This window comes from Pinus tabuliformis, chromosome 8 (genome assembly GCF_031772625.1).
Source record: "Pinus tabuliformis cultivar Carrire ecotype Pingquan chromosome 8, CPIR1, whole genome shotgun sequence".
Classification (NCBI taxonomy): Eukaryota; Viridiplantae; Streptophyta; class Pinopsida; order Pinales; family Pinaceae; genus Pinus; species Pinus tabuliformis.
The window spans coordinates 205633336-205641737 of NC_142294.1; the positions used below are offsets into that span (position 1 = coordinate 205633336).

Here is an 8402-nt window from a genome sequence, read left to right on the forward strand (position 1 = left end):
ACCTAATGCCAATCCAATGGTACAATAAAGTCTCCACATTTTTTTCATCTTTTCCAATATGGCACTGTGGTACAATAAAGTCTCGCACTATATCACCACCTCTAAACATCCACATTTTGTATGGCACAGTAACTACCCAGAGCTCAGCAGCTAGGAAATTTCTGTGGATAACTAGAGGGTGTACTTGTGAATGCAACTGCAGAATTTTGTGAAAGGTTCATTTGTCTGTAGATTGTAGAAATTTGATGGACAACACATCAATTTTAGTTGAAGAGAGTTTCATTGTATGGGGCAGGTTGTACTGGATTTAATTGTATTGTATATGTTTAATAATGAAAAATTAAAAATCATGAGGGGTATCGTTTTTACCACATACCTCTCAATTTATTATTGCAGGGGAGTGCCATTAAATTTCTGTTATGAACTCGTTGCAGTGGGAGATATTTTTATAAGAAAAATTGTAGCCTTGTCTGACAGTTCTTGCTTTATTATTTCATTGCTTATACATGGATATTTAGCTCATACAAAAGATTGTATCGATCTGGTTGGTATTCAGAGTACTTGGTCTCAGGTTGTATCGATCTGGTTGGTTTTCAGAGTACTGGGTCTCAGGTCTTTTGCAGTTTGGTTTGCCTTTCATAATTTTTATGATGTAGAACTTTGATTCTGTATCACGTAGAACTATCACTCTGCAAGTACAGTTTCACTATTAGCTTTGTAAATATTTTTCCTTAGCAATAGCTTATGGCTTGGACAAGAAGGGTGGAGAGAAAAATATTGTTGTTTTTGATCTTGGCAGTGGCATGTTTGATGTCAGCGTTCTGACTATTGATAACGGAGTTTTTGAGATTTTGGCTACAAACTGTGATACTCATCTTAGAGGTAATTTGTCTGAACTTTGTCTGGCAGTTTTACATTACGAATTTGAATACATGCATGGTGGTTATCATTGACCTTTTTGGTTGGCTTTCGATCTTTGAACTTACTGGGATGTACACTAATATGCAGGTGAGGACTTTGACCAAAGGATAATGGAATATTTCATCAAATTGATCAAGAAAAAGCATGGAAAGGATATTAGTAAGGATAGCAGAAATGAAATAAGACATTTAATGTGTTCCTTGTAATATAGATATAAACAAAACATCTAAAGAAAAGTAATTACACAATGATCCAGTCCAAGAAAACAAGGTTTTCCACAAACCAATTAACTCTTCTATGGTTCAGTGTTGTTACTTTATTAGATTCCAATTTTTTGGAATCCTGTTGAATAATTTTTTTTGCAAGTATTAACAATTTAAATGTTTCTACTTGAAGTAGTAGCCAGCTGTATGAACCATACAACTTGTCAGAGCTTCATAGTGACAATGGTCTGCACTGTCCATTGTGAATAGCTATAGGGATTTACGATTCCAATTGTGAAGGAGAAACTATTTCTGAAGAAAAAGGTGACCCACTTAAGAGGCCAGCCTCATTAATAGGTCCGTCAACAGTTCTGTAAGTTCAATGGAAGAAGAGAGAACTTAGGAATTTGAGGAGGTCAAGGAACCATACATAGAATCGCTTCACACGCAGAATTTAGCAATACTTGAAAAGCTGAAAGATGGGATCCCACATAACATGTTGCGTAGGGATTTGTGCAATGAACAAGAAATCAGCAATATCAGTTAAGGAGGATCGTTGGAAGATTAAAGATCTTAATGATAGGACTGGGCATGAACATCCTACTAGTCACATATATTTTCAAGTACATTCTCTAGAAGAGAACATGGGAACAGTAAGCACATCTGAATGTTCAAATGAAAACAAACGGGTTGAAGAAGCTATACAAGAGGATAATTCAATCCCTCCTTTTTTTGCAAATAATTTAAGGCCGGAAAAGACATTCTACAAGGCAAAAATTGAGATAGTAAATGCTAAGCCATGAACGTCTCTGATTATTCGGCTGCCATCTGCTCAAGACGAACATTTTGTTGAAGTTGAAGAAATCTGTATCCACTCGGATAATCTGTAACCACTCCGATAATGAGCTATGCTTTGTGCATGTGCCCAGCATGGGTTAAACTGAATACTGATCACTCTCAACTTTAAAGTACTTCATATCATACTTTCAAGTATAGGAATATTTCACTTACTTGTGTGATACTATCAGGTAGCTACAATGTGTCCAAAATTGTCTGATTAAACTTGTCCAAATTTTCTCCCTGATCCCAATCAAGGTCATGAAGCTTAAAACCTGTTATAGATATTTTCTTGCATAGAGGAAAAAATGCACTTTTTCTGGACACAACCAAGACCTCGTGATCACTCCGAGGCAAGAAATATGCTTTAAGTATTCTTTCAAGTGATGATAACATAGGATGCCCTTCAGCGAACCCATTTTCAGATTTATGGTAGGTATATTTAAGCAAAGAATATGGCAGTTTTATAGAACCTTCCAAAAACTCTATGCTTTGAACCAACTCTATCAAATACAGATATGCTATCTGAACACCATAGAAACAAACATCAAAAGTTGTCTTCTATAATATATGCATAGTGCCTAGTCCTCTCAAAGTTGTATCATATTTCAAGGAACTATTTGGGAAACCCTGTCCTTGATCAAACTCATTAGATCTAACTGATTAACATGTATAATACAAAACTTTTTGAGGTTTGGAAATGTATCTACTATTCTTTTTAGCTCATTATCTAACTCATAAACCATTTCATAATCTGTTCGAATGCAATCAATAATGTCTATCACAGATTTGGACATCTCAATATGATGAAGTTGTATCATGTTCTTTTGAGAATAAAAATTGGATGAAATAGTATTTGAGAATTCATTGAGATCAGTATGCAAAGAATTTAGCATGCTACTTGTTTCTTTTGCTGAAGGATCTCCACATCTTACAAAACTTCTTTTCACATTCAAGTAAAATAACAGTCAAAAGTACAAATTAAACTTTTGGACGCCAGCTTCTTAAACAGGACAGTTTTGAGTTCAGGTCAACCCTGTGTGATATATCACTAAGGTCAACAATAGCCTTGGAAGTTGAAATGCATACACAAATGTTGGTGCAAAAGGCCAACTTTGGGAAGCATCAGATGGTTTCCTTGCACACTGCCATCTGTTCACAATAGTGCTAAAGCAGGACTTGATATCCCAAAGAAAGGTAATATATATTTGCATTGGCAATCAATCATCCTTCTCAATGTAGAGACGTTTCATTCATTCATAATTAATTCTCAGGTTCAAAATATGTGCTCTTGAATCAGCCCTCATTTCATAGACTTCATTATTTATGCTCGTCTTTTCCAATTTATATCCTAAAGTTTAGAAGCGGCCGCTTATAAAGAGAGAAGATATGCTAAAGGAAGATAATGATGTATGAATGAATTGAACTATTATTATTGCCTTTGGAAGACCTTTACAGGATCCAAAAGCAGAGTGCGGAAGATTTACATAGCTCTATATAACTGTATAAGATATGTGATGTGCAAATATGAAATATAAATCTCAAATTAAATTGTCAATTAATAAATTTCGTAAACTATTTCCTCCCTGCCAGTGATAGAAAAAAGATTTTTTTTCCTGCATTCGAATAGCTCCATGAGAAGCTTTCTACATGCTTGGCTGGAAAATTTAGTAATTATACAGTTCCCTAAGATGAAATTGAAGTTGATGTGAAAATCATAAAGTTTTTTGTGATGGTATTTCTCATGCTAAGGAAATATATTATCGGGGAAATCTGTGCAAGTGCAAATGCCTAAACTATTCGGCAAACTGCATGTGTGGGAAATTAGTTTTCTCTAATTTATGAACAAAAATGAGTTTGTTTTTGCAACTTCAATCCATACGAAGATGATTTAGTTCTTGAAATTCTATTCTATCATCCTGTTCGATATATCTCTTTTTCAACATCTTTCAATCCATTTGTTGAAATCTCACACTGCAACACTCAAAGCCTTTGTATACTTTCAAACACTCACTTCATAATAAGGCAATGACATTGTTTCATGATCAGGTTTAAAGGTACAGGGTGACAATAGTACTTTATCGAAGGAAACAATTAAACGTGATCTTCTGTCGATAACACTGCAAGTTAGCAATATCAGTCCGTTGCTTACATTGGAGCAATTGCGTCAGCTTTTTAGTTACTATGGAACTCTCATTGACTTCATGCTAACAGATTCAAAAGAATTGTTTGTTTCTTTTGCTAAAGGATCTCCACATCTTACAGAACTTCTTTTCACATTCAAGTAAAATGATAGTCAAAAGTACAAAATAAATTTTTGGACGCCGGCTTCTTAAACAGGACAATTTTGAGTTCAGGTCAACCCTGTGTGATATATCACTAAGGTCAACAATAGCCCTAGAAGTTGAAATGCATACACAAATGTTGGTGCAAAAGTCCAACTTGGGGAAGCATCAGATGGTTTCCTTGCACTCTGCCATCTGTTCAAAATAGTGCTAAAGCAGGACTTGATATCCCAAAGAAAGGTAATATATATTTGCATTGGCAATCAATCATCCTTATCAATGTAGAGACGTTTCATTTATTCATAATTAATTCTCAGGTTCAAAATATGTGCTCTTGAATCAACGCTCATTTCATAGACTTCATTATTTATGCTCTTCTTTTCCAATTTATATACTAAAGTTTGGGAGCGGCTACTTATAAAGAGAGAAGATATGCTAAAGGAAGATAATGATGTATGAATGAATTGAACTATTATTATTGCCTTTGGAAGACCTTTACAGGATCCAAAAGCAGAGTGCGGAAGATTTATATAGCTCTATATAACTGTATAAGATATGTGATGTGCAAATATGAAATATAAATCTCAAATTAAATTGTCAATTAATAAATTTAGTAAACTATTTCTTCTCTGCCAGTGATACAAAAAAATATTTTTTCTCCTGCATTCAAATAGCTCCATGAGAAGCTTTCTACATGCTTGGCTGGAAAATTTAGTAATTATACAGTTCCCTAAGATGAAATTGAAGTTGATGTGAAAATCATAAAGTTTCTTGTGATGGTATTTCTCATGCTAAGAAAATATATATTCAGGGAAATCTGTGCAAATGCCTAAACTATTCGGCAAAGCTGCATGTGTGGGAAATTAGTTTTCTCTGCCCACACACGCCTCCAACAAACTCTTCCAGATATTAAATTTCTGTGTGACTCGCGCCAAGTTTGGGCGGTTGGGTTTTGTTTTCCCACAAATTTGGGATTGTAAGAAGAGATTCCAATGACAAATCGGCCACCTGCTACACCCAATTCAAATGGTACTCTCCTTTGCCAAATGAAAATCGCGGTGTCATCTGGCACTGTAACCGCTTTTGTTGCTTCACCGTGGGGTTTGATGAAAAAGAATTGAGCCCAGTTGCTGAAACTGGGGGGCAAACACAGAAAGAATGAACTTCATTTAGTTTCGAAATTCGTTTTGCAGCACCAGACGTAACGTATTTTTCAATTTCTTCCAACTAAGGGCATACTTTGGCTTGGACTTGCACTGCCCCAAAAAAGAGATAAAGAGTGTGCCTGAGACAATTGAATTAGCTTAAAGGAGAAACATGCTAAGTTAGAAATATTGAGAAAATTAATTGACAGAGCGGTGCAGTGGGAACATAGAGAATTAACTGGGCGAAATGTATATGGAGTAGTTCGTTTTGTTACAAATCACATCCATGGAGGCTCTGTCCTGGGAAACTGCGATCAGCGGGAGAGCTGCTATGGGAAAAACAAACTTGAAAGAACTTTGTAATTGTAATGACCGGAACTTGCCTTCCCAATTGGATATTCGATGCCTCCAAGACTCTTCTCAGCATCCCTCTCAACCTCACCCCAAATTTTCTTCCACAATAAAGCCCTTTCTGAGAAATTTTCCGCTCAATAGAGGCACTGAGGAGAAATATGGGACAGGCACTAAACTGCATTCAAAGGCTTCTAAGCATGAATTATCCCAAAGCAGCGTGAATGGATCTGATGACAATTATCGGATTTTGTCGAGTCTACATGGGATTGCAGAAGCCCAACAGAGCAATGGAAAATCTGATGCAGAGCAAAAAACTGGAGACCTTGGTCGTTGCCTTTTGTTGTCCTCATCCTGCAACATAATAACCCAAATAAGGTAAGTACCCAAAAAAGCAAAACAAATAGAGAAAGACGCTCAAAATCCCATCTAGAATGGGTTACTTTACCTGAATACCCGAATGAGAACTTAAAGAGTTCCTTAGTAGATGTCCAAACCTTGGAGAGATGGAAGAGGTCCTCCTCGCACATGGAAGCCCCGGAAGTAATAAACACAACGAAACCCTAGCTTAATGAAAAATTGCAGACACCGTAAAGAACTGTAATAAACCCCAGTTCTTCATGAAATATAAATGCCAAAACTTAAAGTGTTGGTTATTGACTTACTCATCGACGCCATAACTTCATAATGGAATGATTAGACAACACCAGCGACCAAGGTTCAAGTCACGGGAAAGCCAAGCTCCATCGGAGGTACGAAAGGTGCAAATGGCATGCGAATGCATCGTGGGTGGGAGTACTTTGGCTTGGACTTGCAATGCCCCAAAAAAGAGATAAAGAGTGTGCCTGAGACAATTGAATTAGCTTAAAGGATAAACATGCTAAGTTAGAAATATTGAGAAAATTAATTGACAGAGTGGTGCAGTGGGAACATAGGGAATTAACTGGGCGAAATGTATACGGAGTAGTTCATTTTGTTACAAATCACATCCATGGAGGCTCTGTCCTGGGAAACTGCGATCAGCGGGAGAGCTGCTATGGGAAAACAAACATGAAAGAACTTTGTAATTGTAATGCCCGGAACTTGCCTTCCCAATTGGATATTCGATGCCTTCAAGACTCTTCTCAACATCCCTCTCAACCTCACCCCTAATTTTCTTCCACAATAAAGCCCTTTCTGAGAAATTTTCCGCTCAATAGAGGCACTGAGGAGAAATTTGGGGCAGGCACTAAACTGCATTCAAGGGCTTTTAAGCATGAATTATCCCAAAGCAGCACAAATGGATCTGATGACAATTATCGGATTTTGTCGAGTCTACATGGGATTGCAGAAGCCCAATAGGGCAATGGAAAATCTGATGCAGTGCAAAAAACTGGAGACCTTGGTGCAAAAAACTAAAGACCTTGGTGCAAAAAACTGAAGACCTTGGTCATTGCCAAGCACATGTCAGCTGCGAAATGAATGGCTTGCTGGCGGTGCGTCCGTCCCGCTTCCTTATTAACCGTTCAGTGTTGGATCAACGATCACAATTCATTCCATCGTCTAACACCCCAAATCCACAGTTAACAAAAGGACACGGCGACGACTGGGGCAATTCATTTCAAAGGGGAACGCCTTACAACGTAATTAAAGTTATTCCAATATTAAAATATCCCAACACCATCATACCCTGCACAGCTGGGCATCAATAATGATAGAGAGTAACACAAGTGTTGGATGTTTGTGCATTAAATTAAACATGTAAGTAAAATAGTTCAAAGAGTTCTTTTTTAATAACAAATAATGGTAATAAAAATGACACTCATACTTAGTGTCCCTATTATTTAGTATAATTCTTAAATATTGAAAAATATGGATTAGTTAGTTGTCACATTTGAATAAAGGTTAGAGTGGTTATTCTAGATTATTTTAAATATACTTAAATTAGAATAAAAAATATTTAAAAACACATAATTTTATATTAATAAAATTTACAATTAAAACATCAAGATAATACATTATTGCATTATATTTGGTTACAATGAGATATAAGATTAATTATCTAGAAGATCACCATAATCATTAGAAAAACACAATCATGAAATTTTTAGATTATTTCTCTACTTCAATTTTCATTTCTTTCCTTTAATAGCATTGAGAGACTTTTGGATTCATCACTTTATAATATAATAAAAAAACATTTGGACAAAATTTCTTAAGTAGGCTCTTTGATTTATGAGAAGAACTAGTTTTGGCCCTTGCATTTTAAAATTTCCCAAAAAAACATTACTCAATTTAATATCATTCTTGTGATTCTTTCAAATTAGATGAGGTTGCTATTAAGTTTTCCACTCTAAATCATTTTGTGCAGGAACCTCAAGTAAACTTTACACTTTTATCGTTGCATAATTATTATGTCACTGCTTGCGCAGTGACATCTATGATCGGTCGAGTTCTATTAGTTTGTTCGTACTGCAATTTTTTTTCATTTTTGTATAGTTAACATTATACTTTTCCTTGAAAATTTTCAGGTGACATAAGCCCGTTGTTGCATCCCCGTCTACAGGTTTCGAGGGTGGACGTCATCCCAACAACGGACAGACTAGTATAGGTACAATGCAATTATGTCGAATATAAGCTTGCATTGAATGAGTCGTCCCATCCCTCCGCCATTTTGTACT

The 8402-nt window shown here is 36.0% G+C and overlaps 1 long non-coding RNA gene across 1 annotated transcript; it reads right to left on the reverse strand.

Moving 5' to 3' along the window:
• Positions 1-4980: 4980 nt before the first annotated feature.
• On the reverse strand, positions 4981-7100 carry LOC149234843 (uncharacterized). The gene is made up of 3 exons (XR_016268233.1): positions 6408-7100; positions 6191-6305; positions 4981-6096 (listed from the first exon to the last, which is right to left on the reverse strand). It is a non-coding gene; the product is annotated as an uncharacterized LOC149234843 (long non-coding RNA).
• Between the last annotated feature and the right edge of the window lie 1302 nt (positions 7101-8402).